The following is an 18,674-nucleotide window of genomic DNA, read 5'->3' on the forward strand; positions in this document are numbered from 1 at the left end:
AGCAGTTACTGATAATCTATTTTCCCTTTTCAGCATTGGCCTGGTACTTATTTAGTTGCATTATTTCTTCTTTGTCAGAACATACAATTGTCTCCACGCTGATTTCTCTAACCATGTTCCCAAATCATTTTAGTCTTAGCTCCACAAATAAGAAAAACAATATTCAGTTATCAGTCCTCTTATTTGACATTTCCCTGGTTATCTCTAAACTGGAGAATATTCATCCACTGAGTATCTCAAGGAGGGCTCATAAAGACAAAAACTGTGAAATTCCCCCTCTCATTTCCTTCTTTCCCCTCTCTGCCTCATACCCAAAGGCACTATACCTTGTCTGCATATGCATTTCTTTTATTTTAAAGAGAAAAGAAAACAAAACACCAACCACTAAGACAAAAACAAAACAGAGAAACAATAAAAATAATACAGAAATTCACAACAAGGTGATAGGAAGTTAACAGTGGTTGTTATACTACATACTGTTACCTTCTACATATCTAATTGTCTGAGAAACACCACTTTTCCTGGGCTGCCACTTCTAGACACTTTCATGCCCCAGCCCTGTAGCTGGGACTGCGCAATGTCTCATCCCAGAGCTCTGCGGTGTGCTCGGCCCTTGTGTGGAGACAGTATTGTCTATGCCTAATGGGTCCCTCTCCACTTTCTATTTTGCCGATGGCTGAGCTTCCTTCTCCACTCTCCATACACATGGCTTACAGCAGTAAGTCAAGCTCCACTGAAAGTGGTTATTTCCCTACTTACTGGAAATTATAAAAGTCTCTGCCTCCTACTAATACTGAGAGAGTGACTCAGATGACGTCTCATTTGTGCTCACTGATCCCACGGTTTGGGGAGGAGATGAATGGGCGCTGCTGGGCTCTGGCGGTGGTCATTGTTCTCCACTCCTCTCTCCTGTTACTGGTGCGGATGGCTGGGTTACTGGCGCTTGCTCCTCCTTCTCATCTGTTATGCGTTCTTCCAATCACTGCTTTGGTTTCATCCATAAGACTTGATGTCTTGTTTTTATTATCACTTAGTTCAGCATATTTTCTAATTACTCTTGTGATTTCTTCCTTGATCCATGAATAATTTAGTGGAGTGAATTGTGTTTTAATTTCCAGACATATGGTGACTTTCTAGTTATCTCAATGTGATTGGCTTCTAGCCTAATTTCACTACAATTAGAGAACATGTGTTCAATGTCTTCAATCTTTTCACATTTACTATGACTTTCTTTATGATCCAGCACATGGCTGCTACTTTTTCCTTTCTTATTCTTTTAAGTGATACTCCAAATTGCACATGTTTGTGGGGTAGTATATGATGTTTATATACATTGTCTAATGTTCAAATCAGCACAAACATGTCTCCTCAAACATTTACTTTCTGTGTCGTGAAAACACTCAAAATTCTCTTTTCCAGCTTTAAACAAAAAAAAAAAAAAAAAAACAAAACCTTATCTTCCATAGTCACATTACTATGCAACAGAACACTAGCACAATTTAACTTACTCCTGTGACTTATTACCCATTAATCAACCACTCCCATTCTCCCCAACATCTGATAACCAGCATTCTGCTCTCAATCTCTATGAAAATCAACATTTTCAGATTCTACATACAAATGAGATCATGTGGAATCTTTCTGTGCCTGGCTAATTTCATGTAACAAAATGTTCTCCAGTTCTATCCATCTTCCTGCAAATGACAAGGCTGCATCCTTTTTATAGCTAAATAATACTCCTTCATATATATGTTCCATATTTTCTTTATGCACCCATTCTAGAGGGGTTCTATACCTTGGCTACTGTGAGTACTGCTTCAGTAAACCAGGTGATAAGGGGTAGATGTGTCAACCATCTGATTCCATCTTCTTTGAATACATACTCAGTTGTAGAATGTCTGAATCATATGGTTTCACTATTTTAAATATATCAAACAGCCTCCATAGTGTTTTTGCATAACGGTTACATGAAAGTCCACTGCCAGAAACAGTGTGCAAGAGTTCCCTTTTCTCCACTCGCTCGCTAGCCCTTGTTACATTTATCTTTCTGAAATAGTAATTCTAATGAGAGTGAGGTGATATCTCATTGTGGTTTAGATTTGTATTTCCCTGATAATTAGTGATGCTATGCATCTTTTCATATACTGCTGACCATTCGCATGTCCTCCTTTCGGGAATAGCTGTTTAGATTCTAAATTTTAAATGTACTGCCCACTTTTAATTATATTTTTTATTTCCTTTGTTTTTGCCATGAAATTTGAACTCTTTGTATATGGTGGGTATGAACTCCATGTTAGAAGTCTGCTTTGCACATGTTTTCTCTAGTTCTGTAAGCAGTCTCTGCTCTGTTGGTAGAAGCTTTTCAGTTTGAGAAAGTCCCCTTTGTTTATATTTGCTTTTGTTTCCTGTCCTTTTGGAGTCTTGTATAAAAAACAGCTTGCCCATTTTAATATCCTAAGGTATCTGCCTATGTTTTCTTCTAGTAGTTTCATACTTTCAGACAAGAAATTTGGATCTCTAATGAATTTTGAGTTAATTATTACACGTGATGAGAAATAAGGATCCAGTTTCATTTTGCATATGGATATCCAATTCTCCCAGAGCCATTTATTGAAAAGATTCTTTCTCCAATGCTTGTTCTTAGCATCTTTGTTGAAAATAATTTGACTGTGTGTGAGTTTAATTCTAGTTTTTCTATTCTATTCCATTGGTCTATGAATCTAGATTTGTTCTAATAACATGATGGTTTGATTACTACAGCTTTGTGGCACATTTTGAAGTCTGGTAGTGTAATGCTTCCTGCTCTGTTCTCTTAGCTTCAGATTTTGTTGAGTTTTTGTGGTTTTATATAAATTTTAGGGTTGCTTTTTTCATTTTTTTGAAGAATGTCATTGATGTTTTAATAAGAATTGCATTAAATCTATAGATCATTTTTGAGTAACATGGACATTTTAACCATATTGGTTCTTCCACTCATGAACATGGGATGTCTTTCTGTTTCTTTGTCCTCTTCAATTTCTTTAATCAATGTTTTATCATTTGCACTGTATCTTTGGTTAAATTTACTTCTGAGTAAATTTTCTCTACGTATTGTGAATGGGATTGCTTTTTTGACTCCCTAGATAATTTGCTATTGGTATATAACAATACTACTATTCTTTATATCTGGTTAATTTATTACTGGTTAATAAATTAACCAGCAACATTACTGGTTAATTTATTAGAACTAATAGTTTTTTGGTGGAGTTTTGAGAGCTATATTATAGCTTTCATATAGCTCTTTTATTATTATAGAAGTGTGCTCCTTCTATGCAAAATTGGTTTGGAGTTTTATCATGAAAAGGTGTTGAATTTTACCAAATGACTTTCTACATCTGTTGAAAATATATGTTTTATGTGCTTCATTCTGTTGATATGATACAGTATGTTTATTGATTTGCATATGCTGAGCCACCCTCACATCCCTAGGATAAGTCCCACTTGATCAAGGTGACTCATCTTTCTAACCTAATCTGCTATTGGGTTTGATTTGCTAGTTTTCTTTGCTTGAGAATATTTGTGTACCTGTATGAATTAGTCACTTTTCCATCCCTGGAACCAAGGAGGAGAATTTTATTTGTGGCTCACAGTTTATGAGGGTTCAGTCCATGTGTCTGGCTCCAAGATAAAAATGGTGTGGCAGAAGGGGCTGGCAGAGGAAAGCTATTCAACCCACAGCAGCCAGGAAGCACTGGTGAAAGCACTGGGGACAAGGAGACATCCTCCCAAGTCATGCCCCATGACTCACTTCTTCCAGCCAGGCCTCGTCTCCTTATAGCACATTCAGCTAGGAACTCATCAGTGTATTAATCCTCCCTATCTCGCTGCTGTGATCCAGTTGCCTTTAAAGCTCCACCTCTGAATAAATGTAATTTTTGGAGATGAATTTTAGATCTAAACTATAACACTGCTCATCAAACAGAGGTTATTTTTCCAGTTTTGTTCTGCCCCTATCTGGTTTTGGTGTCAGAGTAATGTTGGCCTTGAGGAAGATGTTTGACAGAATTTCTCCCTCTTCTATTTTCTGGAATAATTTTAGGAGAAATGGCATTTGTTCTTCAAATGTGATGGCAGTGAAGCCATGTGCTCTGGAGTTTGCTTTGATGGGAGATATTTTATTAGTGATTCACTCATAGTATTTCTTCTTGGTCTTTTAGTTTCTCTATTTCTTTGTTTCAGTCCTGGTAAGGTGAATTTGTCCAGGGATTTCCCCATTTCTTCTCAGTATTAAATTTTTTGACATGTAACTATTTAAAATAACCTCTAATGATCTTTTGTACAGTACTTCTGTGTTATCAGCTGTAACATTTTTCTTTTCCTCACTGATTTTCTTTGAGTATGGTATTTTTTCCTAGTTTAGCTAAGGATTTATCAATTTTTTTAATGTTTTTGTAAAGCCAACTCTTTGTTTCATTGAGACATATCTTTTTCATCTGCATTTCATTTGTTTTGCCTCTGATCTTTATTATTTCTTCTACTAATTTTGGGTTTGAATTGCTCTTGTTTTTCTAGTCTCTTGAGGTGCAGTAATAGGTTATTTGAGATATTTCTGCTTTTCCATTTAGGCAACAATTGCTATCAACTTCCCCTCTATCACCACTTTTTCTGTGTCCCATTTTTGTGGTATATCAGTTTTTCATTTGTTTCAAGAGATTTTCAAATTCCCTTTATAATTTCTTTCTTGTTCTGTTGGTTGATCAGGAGTAAGTTGCCTACTTTACCTGTATTTGCATAGTTTTTCTTGTTATCTCTGATTTTACTGTAGTCAGAAAAGATAGTATAATTTCAATTTTTAAAAATTGATTGAGACTTGCTCTACTGCCTGTTACATGACACAATCTGTAGACTGTTCTATGTACTGATGAGAAGATTTTGTATTCTGCAGCTGCTGGGAGAATAACCTGTAGATATGTTAGGTCCACTTGGTCTAGGATGCATTTTAACTCTACTACTTTGTTGATTCCCTGACTGGATGATCCTTCCATTGCTGAACGTGGGGTGTTAAAATTTCTTATTAGTTGTGCTAATCTCTCTCTTTCTCTCTCTCTCTCTTTCTTTCTCTCTGTCTGTCTGCCTGTCTGACTTTGGATCTATTAATAGTCTATATTCTAATATCTATTAATATTTCCTCTTGTAAAATTTATATAATTATCTTCCCTTTCTCTTTTTACTGCTTTTGATTTAAAGTTTATTTTACCTGATATATGTGACTATTACTTCCTTTTGGATTCCATTTACATGGAATATATTATTCTATCCCTTTATATTCAGTCTCCATATCTTTAGGGGTGGAATTTCCCATAAGCACCTTACAGTTGAGTCTTGGGTTTTTTTCTCAATACTGTTACCCTATGACTTTTAATTGGAGAATTTAATCCATTTATATTTAAGGTAATTATTGACATGTAACATCATATCCTGCATTTTTGATATTTGTTTCTACAAACAGAAATAGAAGTTGAAACTGAGGTTATTTGAAGCTGTACTTCAATGCCTATGCTAGCTAGACTACGTGCAGTTACCTTTTCTAATTGTGTCATTTTTCAGTCCCAAGTGAGAGGATTCAACGAATGGGTAAGCAAATGGCTCCCCTGCTCCACTCCCCACCCTGTCTCATGAAGCTGCCAAATTCTATCTTTGATGTCAACCGCATGTCTGTGTCTTTCACAATGGACGGATATTGAGGTGAAATTTGCCTCCCCAAAGTTCAAGTTTACCAGGTGCACATATCTTCAAACTTTCAACCCCATAATTTTTTACTGTCCAGTATGCTTTAAAAAACACACATACGGAGGACATCAATTTGTGACAATGGTGGAGTGTATGCTACATAGAAACCTTCCTACCATGAATATACAGAAAATCTAGAGCACAAGTTTTGGACTATTTTCAGGAGTCTAAGAGCAAAACCTTTTTCCAACTACCATATCTATTACTAAGACAAATCCCACTACTGGAATCACTGAAGTCCATTCCACTTCAGCTACTCAAGAACCTAGTTCCAGAAATTATTGCTTTCTTGAAAGGGTAACAATATATACCTCTATTCTCACTTTCTTTAGCATATAAAAATGTTCAGTGTGATCCCATCTTTAAAATAAATACTTCAAACTAAACTCCATCTTCCAACCCATTAACATTTTCTGCTCTCCTATATAAAAAAGAAAATCCTCCAAGACATTTTCTATACTTATTTTCTTCACTCACTTCCATCCCATTCTCTCTGAAACCCACTCAAATCAGTTACTTTTCTCATCACTTCATAATTTTTCGTGTGTGATACTGGAAATTAAACTTAGGGCCTTTGCACTGAGCTACATCCCCAACCCTTCTTTATTTTGAGACAGAGTCCCGCTAAGTTGTCAGCCTGGGATCAAATTTGTAGTCTTTCGGCCTCAGCATCCCAAAGTGATCAGATTACAGGCACACACCAAACTTTTTCTGACGACAGAAATCAGAGGACACAGTGACTTCTGATTTCTGAATTCAAAAACTTCCAGTTCTATCTCATTTGACTAGTCATGATGAAAGTCAAACCCTACCATTGCCCACCGGACTATACCTGGTCTACTTACATCTTCTTTAATTCCTCTATCACACGTGCCCTTTCCCACCTCATGTGCCCTGGCCTCCTGCTTGAACCTGTCCTGGGGCAACTGCACAGCCACCTTGGAGCCTTTCTCTTCCTGGTCCTACATCAGGAGCACCCCCTGCACACTCTGAGATCCACATGATTCTTTTCTTCATTTAGTTTTTCGTTCAAGTGGCAAATTATCAAAAAGAACCGCTCAGCTGATTTTGTTTGAAGTTGCAGGCTGTGTAGTTACCTGATTCCACTTCCCAGCCATATTTTATTCTTAACCTCTCCCTGCCACTGCGTATTTATTACCTACCCTTCTCCAACAGCGATATGGTCTGTTTTTGTTCAGAGTTATAGCCCCAGATATAACTTAGAAAAGCACCTGACCCATGGCTAACCTATGTAAATATTTATTGAATAAATGTGAAAAACAAAATAATTTAAACTAATCATAAATATCTGCACAGGAAATTTACTCATTTCTTCTATCGGCCACATTACGTTACACTGAACAGATTAAAGTTATAGAGTCGTGTTAACTAGTTCTCCAATTTCCCATCTTAATTTGAGCGGGGAAAGATCAGTTACAGAGTTTAGCGATTAGGGAAAATAGAGCAGTAAAGGTGACACCTACTTCAAAATGGGAGTGAGCAGGAAGGGTTTTATAGGTGCCTGTGCTTCTATCCGCCTGCTGATGCAGCTCCTACTGTGAGCTCCAGTTTGAAAACTCAGGGTTTTTAAAAAATATTTTTATTTTTACATGTTTGTGGTAGTGTTTACATTCCATGTGGGGAGTTGCTACATGGATATAATCCTAATTTTTTTTCCATCCCCTTTTTCTCCCCACCCCCATCCCTCCATCTCTTGGTCCCCTCCCTTTAGCTAAAGCTCTGTCTCCCTATTTCCAATTATCTATCTTTTATTTTGCTCTTTACTTGCACTTTAGGTCTCTCATATAAGAGAAACCATGTGATATTTAAGCTTCTGTGTCTGATTGACTTCACGTAATATTATGGTCTCAAGATGCATAAGGTACATTCATTTTCCTACAGATGACTCAAGCGCATCCTTCTTTATGGCACAGTAGTACTTCAGTGTGTATAAATGACAGGTTTTCTTTAGCTATTCACCTATTGATGGACACACAGACCACTTGCAAAATGTAGCTATTATGAATTGTGCTGCTATAAACGTGGGTATGCACATACCACTGTAATATGATGTCTTTCACTCTTTGGGGAAGATACCTGAGAGAATAGCTGGGTTGAATGGAATTTCTGTTTTTAGTTTTTTGAGGAATCTCCACATTAATCTCCATAATGGTTGTGCTAGTTTACATTCCCAACAACAGTGGAGAAGGATTTCTTTCTCCCCCACAACCTCACCAGCATTTGTTATTATTTGATTCCTTGATAATGGCCATTCTTTTCAAAATAAGGTAGCATCTCAGTGTTGTTTTAATTCACATTTCTCTAGTGGCAAGAGGTACTGAACATTTTTCATGTATGTATTGGCCATTTTATCTCTTCTGAGAAATGTCTATTCATTTCATTTTATCATTTTTTGATTGGGCCTTTCATTTTGAGAAGTCTAATTTTTTAAGTTCGTTTTACATCTTCTTGAACCCTCATAGTTTACTCATCAAATAAAATACAGAAAACCAGTAGTGGTAGAGGGGGATAACAGCAGTTAAGATCCAAGAGAAGACAGGCTGCCCATGTCACCAATCATTCACTAGAAGGTATATCCCAACCATTAGAGTCTTTTATCTTGTATGTCTGATGAGGAAAGAGGAGAATGAGTTATTGACAAAATTGTCAATTTTCTTTTTCTGTCTGTAAAGCCCAAATTAAAAGAGCTCTGTTTAAAAGAAAAAACCATTTTAGTTTGCCACAGTTCTGGAATTGGATGGCATTTCTTCTGAGATAACTATAGAAAAGCCTGAACTCAGCGAGAAATATAAGCAATGTTGCTTGGTACCCATGTTTGTCTTTCCTAAAATATCATTTTCTTATTCTGAAATTTATGACACCTGACAGTGTTGCTGCCTTATAAATCCAGTGAAGAAAGAAAACTAGTTCTATCATTAAGGAATTTCTAGCTGTAGTAAACCTTCATATTACAAAGTATAAGGTTAGTAGCACCCAGCAAAAGAGTTACAGAGGAAGGGATGGGAAGTCTAACAACCAAATAAATTCTCACATGTAAACATATTTTATTTTAGTTTTTAAGGATACTAGTGGCTCAATACTTTAATGAACATTTTAAGTGTGATCATAGGTGTCCATAAAATTCTTTGTAGGATGTTAGAAATTTTGGTTAAATTGTAGGTACTCCAAATGCAATAAGAATTTATTTTACAGGTGCCTCAAGTCTACCATTAATACAATACTGTTAAAGGAAACAGAAAATATACACCATATTAGTACAATAAAGAGCCTTGGTTAAAATATAAAAGTGTATTCCTAGCTCTATAAATTTTTCCCTGGGTATTGGAAAAATAATCAGTTCCAGAGTATTTTTCTCCCTGAGTCATGGTGACAATAATAAATGGTAACTTTTCTCTTAATTATCAACTGTGCAATATCCACAAATGCCTATAATAATAGTAGTTTCTGTACATTATTACAGTAGAGTATGTAGACTGCTCTGAGAACAAAATCTGTCCTTTATTCTTTCTCATGTGTTGTGAAAAGACTCCCAAGAGACATCTAACCTTTATTGAGGAAAAAAATCTATAAGCAACCCCCAGAGGGATTCTCAAAGCAAAACAGAGAAAAAGAGGAATAAAACTTGGACAGATTTTTGAAGCCTAGGGAAAAATAAGTCAGTGTCATAAAATCAATGACCTGACAAGACTGAAACTTTTATTTTTCTCCATTGAGTCCCAATGCAAGGTTAGCTTTTGTATTATTCTTCGGGTAGGTGGAAAAGATCGTAGAATGATGAAATACAAAATGAATGCAATTTCTGAATACCTCAGAGATTCACCAACTGAATTTTCTACCTGTGAGTTCAAGGCTGACTTTTCTACTGTAAAAGAAGGTATATCACAGTTTCTGGGAAGAACATTTGTTTAGAATATTCAGTTTCTAACAAATTCACTTCACAAAACACCGTACCTTTGGAAACATCCTGATGTTACAGCTGATGTTAAAAGACCCAGAAGCTTACAGAGTTCCCCACATGTTGGGACTGACCCCTCTCATCCAGTTGAGCAAAAATGAAGTAGAACTTAGAGAAGGCCAAGGCTTGGGAACACAAACGTACGTAGCATATTTCTGGTTCCTTTTGAAACCTCAACAAAACAGTAGAGTGGGTTTTTTGGTGCTAGCATACAAGTTAGGGTCTCATGCATCCTAGCTCCTTCGTACCACTGGGCTACACCCTACCTCAAGAATTTCTTTTTAAGGAATAAACACTCAAAGATAACATAAGTGAGAAAGAAGACCAGATCAAAGGTGTCACATTTGTTGCCAGGCATATTCATCCAAAAGAAAATCTCAGCCTGGGTGGGTATTTTCCATATGAAATGGCAACACACCTGGGGCAGAATGAAGGTAAGGGGAGGAACAATAACTGACACAGCAGAAGGAAGAACAACTTTAGAAATGAAAATGATTGGCCCGTGGGATCAGGACAGGGAGTGACAGAGACTCCTGGTTCTCTTCAAAGCCATTTAACATCATTTACTTTGTAGATATTAATTACTGCTTAAAACTAAAATTTAGTATATTGAGTTGAAATTCAAAGGAAAATTCATAGGAAGGATAATAACACTTCTCATGGAATGTGAAGGATTGCAAAAAGAAGTCTGGGGGAAGCTTACTGTGATAGTCACTGAAGCTGTTAGGTAGCTACTCTCCTGATGGCCCCTAGTATGGCTCCATGGTACATTCTTCATGGCCCTTGTGGTTAGGTAGACAGTATGGCTGCAGACTCCTGTTGGTTTGTGAAGGGAAGTGAGATGCGGCAGGTCCGGGCTTGGGCACCTCATCACTGGTGAGAGTCCCTCTGTGTGTGCTCATTTCCCTCCACCATGGTGAGCAACAACCCTTGAGAAGAGTCTCTTCTACATACTTGGGATCCGGCATGACAGCTACGAGCAAAGCCCTCTGCCCATCCAGGATGGCTATGGGTACGTGCAAGAAACTAACCTCTATTACTTACACTTCTGTCATTTGGGGGACTGTTACATATCACCAAGTGCCATTGGCTACCTTCATATAATTAGCAATACAGCTGAACCAAAAGGACAATCATATTCAGAGACTGTCTCAGTTCCCATCTCTTGTGCCACAATTCTGGCATTTAGCAGCAAAACGGCTTCCTGTACGCAGCCCCTTGGTACCAAACCTGATAGCATCTTTCTGCTGAAGGGCAGGAAATTTCTTCCTCCTTTTAAAGTCTGACACCTCGGGAAGGGACTTTGATGGCCATGAGTACCTGCCTAAGCCACGGAGAGGTGTCAGTGATGAGAGTGAGAAAATAACAAATAAGAACACATAAGAATCATATAACCTTATGGTCAGGAAGAGACTCAGGCATCTCCCCCAGAATGGCAGAGTAATATTCCCAGCGCTAAAGGAGTTGCTAACCAGGCAAAACAACGGGCATTCACTCTTATGTCACTGTAAACTTACTTTGTCTCCTTAGTGTTTTGATGTTTAAATCAAAGTAGAACCTACAATACAATCCTGGCTGGTTTTTACAGTTTCATTCCCAGTGTTCACCAAAACATATTAATGACCACTTTAGGTAGTTGCCCAGAACTAGAAGTAATTTCCAAATAAGTCATACCTATTTATTCCTGAGTCTTTGACACATAATACAATATCTCCCACCCAAGTACCCAAGATAACTCATTCACTAGAGACTCAACCCAAGTGTTACTTGCTCTGAGACACCTCCCCAGGGCCACTGTCCCAGGCTTCAGATTCCGATACTTGCTGAATATCCAACTTGCTTTGTGACCTTGGTCAATTTATTCACCTCTTAGAAATCTGATCAACATTGGAGTGAGCATGTGGCTCAGTGGGAGAGGACTTACACACCATGAGCAAGGACCTGGGTTCACTCTCCAGTATCTCAAAAACAATCAACATCTATAAATGGATAATGACAATTTTAATGTGACAAATGGACTAGAAACAGTATATGTATGTGTCATCTCCAGAGCATACACTGTAAAGCTTGAAAGAACATATTCTAAATCTGATTTGATGTTTTCATTCAAGTTTCTACATATTTGTCTTCTGTTGTAGTGTATGAACTCCTTGAAAGCAAGGAGCGTGCTTTACTTATATTCACAGAGCAGAGCAGTGTTAGAACCTTAGATCCACCTGGGAATTTAAAAACAAGGCTGATGATTGATCTTAATTTATCTGAGATGCAGCCAGGACATTGATGTTAAGTCTTCCCTGGAGAGTATAAGCTGCACCCAGGATTGGAAGTCACTGTACTAGGTGCTTAAATATGTGCTGAATGAACACTGTTCCACAAACCACTTGTCAGACTCCATTAAACATTTCACTTATATGCAGCTTTCACCTTTATCTATAGGAAAGCCTATAACCTTAGTGAAGGTGGTCCTTTAATGAACTGTGTTCATCTGTTTTGATTTGGGGGAAGCAAATGGTAATAGGCAAGGAGCGCAAGGCTAAAAAAAGTTGAGCAGGGCTGGGGATATCATTTAGAGGTACAGCACCTGCCTGGCAAGTACGGGGCCCTGAGTTCAATTCCCAGTACCAAAAAAAATAAAAATATAAAAAAGGTTGAGTACTAGCAGGTTAAATAATCTTTAGTTATCGCAGGTTGATCAAGCCTGCAATCTCCCAAGCAAGTGGATGGTGAAGGCTTAAATAAATCAGACAATGGCAATGATTTCAGGGCTCCAGGAGAGACTAACTCTCTTACAGCTTCAATATTTTCCAAGTTTAGCCAAAGACTTCTCTGGGTGGCCTGTATTTATTTGGTTTACAAACAAAGGAGGGGGATACTCAAGAAAATGAGGAAATCTGAGCAGGACTTTTCCAAGTAATACATGATGTTGGTTTAGGAGAACTATGATATCTCCAGGAAAGCCTTCACAGCAAGAGTGAGATGCCTGCAGCTACAGTCTCCTTTAAGTTAATTGGAGTTGGAGCCAGAAGTCCTCAGCTGTGGCTCCTCCTTTGAGGTGTCACAGTTTCACCAGGCAACACAGGCCCCAGTGGTGACCAGTGACTCACTGAGGTTTACTTACTATGAGTCCACTGCCTATCTTCAGACAAGATGCCTAAGCTTCAGACAACTCACAAGTAAACACAGAAAGCCAATTGGTTAATATCAAATCCAGCTCAGAGCCACTTTGTAGTGGTCTCCAACAGAGTACAGTTGGTCATTCCTCTTCTCTTTCATGATTGCTATCTTAAAACGAGAAAAACTGTCTATCTTATAAAACTGAGGAGAAACGATACTGCTCATCTTGTCTTTTCTGAAATTCTTACAGATAGGTTTTAGATTTCTAACTAGTTTGCTAACTATCCATTATCTCCACTATGAAAATATGCAGAATAATAAATGTCCCTCCCATTTCCCAGAGCAGAAAATATTCACCCTTCATTTCAGACATTCCTGACATGTGTGGGGGCTGCGAAGGAAACGGTATATATCACCTGCTTCTAGCATTGGGCAATGACATATATTGAATTTGCATTTCTTTTAAAGATACAGTGGGGATCTGCGCTCTTTCTTAGTTGGTAACTAAAGTGTGCAGTAGGTAATGGAGATTGGCAGCAGCCCCAAGTGTTGCCAGGTAACTAACATTACCAAAGAGGTGTTTATTACCATAGTTAGTAAAGAAAATGGGTTTAGAATACTCTAAGCCAGTGGTGGTGAACCTTTTAGAGCTTTCAGTGCTAAGAAACAGCCTGTTGTGGCACATGTACCGTAGGTTCCTCACCTCTGCTCTAAACTGTGTGATGGCTTTCCGGACTTCTCCTCACCTCTTTCCTTTGATACTTTTTAATGTTTTTATTTTATCAGCACATGTTTACAGTTCATGCCGTTCGCAGTCCTCTTGGGAGGTAGCGACACATACGTACCAAAGCTTCTTTCTTTTCGAATCCCCTCCTCTCCCTTCCTCCTCCTCCAATACCCCTATCTCATTTTTCGTTCTTGTTGATATTATTAATTGTAGCTCATGGTATGAGACATAATGCTTACATTAACTGAGGTTCTTAGGTTCCTGTACATGGAAAATCTTTATTCTACTTATTTCCCCTTCCCCGCTCCTCGCACTTAGCACTTTTCCCCATGGACCACTTCCCTATTGCAAGAGGTCCATCTCCTTGTCCTCACTTCTAGCCATCCTTTATTATTCTCTTTGTTTGTACTTTGCCTCACCAAAATGAGAGATACTATATGGTATTTAAGCTTGTGTGTCTTGTCTATTTCACTCAACATTACATTTTCCAGGTGCATCCATTTTCCTGCAAATGTCTCAAATCTGTCATTCTTTGTAGCTGAGTAATATTCCATTATATATAGATACCCCATTTTCTTTACCCAGTCATCTGTTGATGGGTACACAGGCTGTCTCCAGAATTTAGCTATTATGAGTTGTACCGCTACAAACAATGGTATGCATGTGTCACTGTAGTACGATGTCTTAAGATCATTGAGGAAGATACCTAGCAAGGGGATTTCTGGGTCATATGGAATTTCTAATTTCAGTGTTTGCTGAAATTTCCATACTGGTTTTCATAATGGTTATTGTACTAGTTTAAATTCTACCAACAATGAAGGAGGAATCCTTTTCCACTACAGCCTTGCCAGTATCTGTTATTGTTTGATTTCTTAATGATTGCCTTTTTTTCTGGAGTAAGATAGAATCTTAGCATTGTTTTAATTTGCATTTCTCTGATGGCCAGACATGTTGAGATTTTTGTCGTGTTTTTATTGCCTATTTGTATTTCTTCCTCTGTGAGGTGTCTGTTCATTTCTCTTGCCCATTTCTTAACTGGGCCTTTAATTTTAGGTGCTCGCTTTGTTAGTGCTTTGTATATTCTAGATATTAGTCTTCAGTCTGAGGAGTAGCTGGCAAAAACATTTTCCCATTCTGTAAGTTGTCTCTTCATTCTACTGCTTAATTCTTTTGCTGTACAGTTTTTTAGTCTGATGCAATCTCGTATGTCGATTCTTGCTGTTACTTCTTGCTCAGCTGAGGTCTTGTTTAGAAAATCCTTCCCTATACCTATGTCTTCAAGTATTTTACCTATTTTATCTTCCAGTAGGTTTAATGTTTAGATCTTTGATCCATTTTTATTTTAATGTAGTATAGATTACTAAAGGTGCATAAGGGTCCAGTTTCAATCTTCTGCACACAGATAACCTGCTTTCCCAGCACCACCTGTTGAATAAGCAAGCTTTCCTCCAGCGTACACTTAGGCCCCTTTGTCAAAGATCAAGTAGCTGAATGTGTCCCAGGCAGTTCCTGTGTCCTCAGTTCTGCTCCATTGATCCACATATGTTTTTGTTCCAGTACCATGCCGTTTTATCACTGTTACCTTGTAGTATAGCTTGAAGTCAGGTATAGCTGTGCCTCCTGCTTTGCTCTTGTTGCCCAGAATTGCCCTTGCTATTCTGGGTTTCTTCTTGTTCTACGTGAATTCTAGTATTGTTTTTTTCTAGATCTGAAAAGTGTGCTGTTGATATTTTGATTAGGACTCCACTGAATCTGTATAGCAGTTTTGGGAGTACGGTCGTTTTGACAACATTGATTCTGCCTATCCAGGAACACTTGAAGCAGTATCAAATTGCTGAGTGACTAATATATCACAGTGTTACCATGACTTACAGGGATTTGAAATTAGGAAATGTGTGAACAATCTCTTAATCCCTTCTGGACTTCAGGCCTCACCTCTAAACAGCTGCCCCTAAGCAATTAGTAGTGAGTGAAAAGTACAGCCTAACAAAATACTAGAACTGTTTCAGAATGCATGGATGATTACATCTGGGTGCTAAATTATACTGAGGTGCCAATTTTTATACTAGGCACAGGTAATTGTTTTGCAACTCAATTTAGTGGACTTCGATTCTCTATTTGAAAACATGGAGTTATCCCGAACCATTGAGAGCAAAATGTCATTTCTTTGAACCTCAGTTTCCATGATTGAACAGTGAAGAATTGGAAGGATTGAATTCCAGATTCCTTTAACTTACATTAATTCTGTGTTTTCTAAAAACATACTAAAGAAAAAAAAGGAATTAGCAATCAACCTTTTTTACTGTAATTAAACTGTTGGCCAATTTTGCTTTCCCGTGCAACATAGACCATGTTCAGTTCACTTTTTAATTAACTATTATTGAAAGTAACAATTGTTACACTGCTCCAGAGACCAGCAGAGCCTCCCACACCCTTCGAGAGGTCCAGAAGACCACAATTATTTTTATAATAATTCTGAGCTGATTTTTGCCTTAATTGCTCTCATTTTCTCCCCGGTATGCAATGTTTTCAGAGGTTACATCACGCACGTGGTCACAACAGATTAAACATGGAAGCAGAGATGAGAATCCAGCCACTATCTACTGAGGTAGAAATTTGTTTAAAAAAAAAAGTACAGCGATGTCACTCTTGATATTGAACATTTTGTTTGAGATATATAATGAAATTTCCTAAGAAGTATTTCCATGAACATAAACAATATGTAACAAGTTTATTTATAAATGAATTAAATAAGTCTTTTTATATTTCCAATATATAAATGTCAATAAACCCAACCTACATAAACAAAGGATTTAAGGGATTATCAAAAATACTTTAAAAATGCTCAGAGACCATAGACTGAGAACCCCCTGACTTAAAATAGTGAAATATTGTTTCATATAATTTCTTTGTATGTAGCCATGATATTTTCAAAATAGTGACTCATTTCCCTCTGTAAGTTGACTGTCCCTGGCTTCTGCACGCCAAACTGGTGTCACAGAAGCTTACCACTCCTTTTCCCACTAACATAAAATTAGCATGGGCCATGTGTAAACTCCCTGAGGGCAAGAACTACATCTGCTTTTCTAACCAGAGTCTGAAGACTCTGGTCTAGAGAATCTATCAGCTGAATAAGTTGATGTCATGCAAAACAATGTGAAATATATCTCTTCTGGTCTTTTTTACATGACAACACTAAATACTAAATACACGGATACCTAAACCCCACTCAGAAAGTTGACATAGTTGGAGAAAGATACACATGGATTTGACTGGTTTCACCTGAAACTCGGCCATTAATGTGAATACAACTTGCAAAGGAATCTAGTAATATTCTGAGGTATAGCAGAAAACGATGATGGAGGTTTAAAAATTTTTAGATGTATTACAGTAAAAGCACAACGCCATTAATCCCCTTCCAAATACTCCCCTCGCTTCAAACACACTTTTCCCTTTTGCTATGCAAAGGGTTTTTAATCCCATTATTCTCGCCACTTTCTGAAGCAGTTCTGGAAGCCCTCTTTCTTGAGTGTCTCTGGTTGTGCTGTTATGGCTGCTTCAGTGCCCTCAACCTACTCAAAATCTTTGCTTTCCTGGACATTTTGACTCTGGGGGACAGCCGGAAGCTACGTGGTGTGAGGTCCAGTGAATGGGTGGCTGAGGACACCCTGTGATCTTTTCACAAGGCTGCCCTTCTGCGAGTTGGCACTTGGCAAGAGCATTCATCATTTTTTTCATCACCCCTCATAAAGTCTCTGAAAGAGGACTTCCAGAAGTGCCTCAGAAGTGGCAAGAATGATGAGCTAAGTGTGTTTGAAGCAAAGGGCAGTATTGTCAGGGAGATGAATGGCAATATCTCCTTTTTTGCAATAAATGTATACATTCACTATATATTTCAGTTTTATTTACTTAGATTTTATATTTTATTTACTTAGATAACTGATAGGTGCCTCGTCCTGTCTCCTCAGACGCGCAGCGTTTCTTCTTCAACCAGTGCTCTTAGCTGAGGACTTTGTTTTCTCTTTCACCACAACTGTTAGCTTCTACTGCTCCTTCTTCCTTTACACTTTGTACCGTAGGTAAACTGACCATTCCCACGCAGGCCAACACCGGCCCCCACTGCACTCCAGAACACCCTCCGGAAGTCCCCCTCCCAGTCAGCGCTCTCCACCAGAACGCTCCTATCAGCCTACCAGCGCGCTGAGCTGTCTCCTGCGCTCATTTTCTCTGGGTCCCGTTTCCCAGTCAGCTTTCCGCTCCAACCCTGTAAATGTAATTTCCTTAAAGTCTGTTATTTGCCACTTGCATGTACTTCCCTCTCATTCCCTCGTAACCTCTCTCCAGCCGGGCTTTCGTCGAGTTTTCCAGTGTCTCAGATGACCTTTGCTAAATTAGTGGTGAATTCTCAACTCTCCTCTTGACCTTTCAGATATACTGGGCTCAGTTGGTCGCTTACTCCTGCCTGACACGCCTTCAGCACTTTGCTTCCACACCATTGTGTTTCTCAATCTCGTTTGCTGGCTTGCCCTCAATTTTTGTAGCCTCCTGAAAGTGACATGCTTCAGTTTTCAGACCTTGGACAATTTTCCTTCCCCATATTCCTCTCACTTGTTTATGCCCTAGGCCTCTTACCAGTACAGTTTCCAACTATCCTCCGTACTCCCCTGAACTCCACGCCTTTGTAGCCATCTGCCACCTCGGATTTCCTATTTTTATAGCATAGACTCACATTAAGCTTAACTTACCTAAAGTGACTACTGCATCTTCCCCCAAAATCTGTTCTCTGCCCACCCACTCCTCCCTGCCTTCCACATCGCCATTAACAGCAACTCTATTCTTCTTGTGCTGATCAAAAACTCCTAATCATCCTCAATCGTTTTCCATTTTCTTCCCCTCCCAATTGACATCTAACATGTCCAAAAATCTGATTGGCACTGCCTCTTATGGGTTTGGGGGAGGGGATAAGACTTCAGGTTAAATAAGGTAGGGATTTTTCATGCCTGTATTTCATTTTAGTGCAAATGATAAAAATTAAGCCTTTTAAGGAAATCCACATGGTAGGGGCTGGGGATTTAGCTCAGCGGCAAA

Source organism: Chinchilla lanigera, unplaced genomic scaffold, assembly GCF_000276665.1.
Source record: "Chinchilla lanigera isolate Chin_1 unplaced genomic scaffold, ChiLan1.0 scaffold00001, whole genome shotgun sequence".
NCBI lineage: Eukaryota > Metazoa > Chordata > Mammalia > Rodentia > Chinchillidae > Chinchilla > Chinchilla lanigera.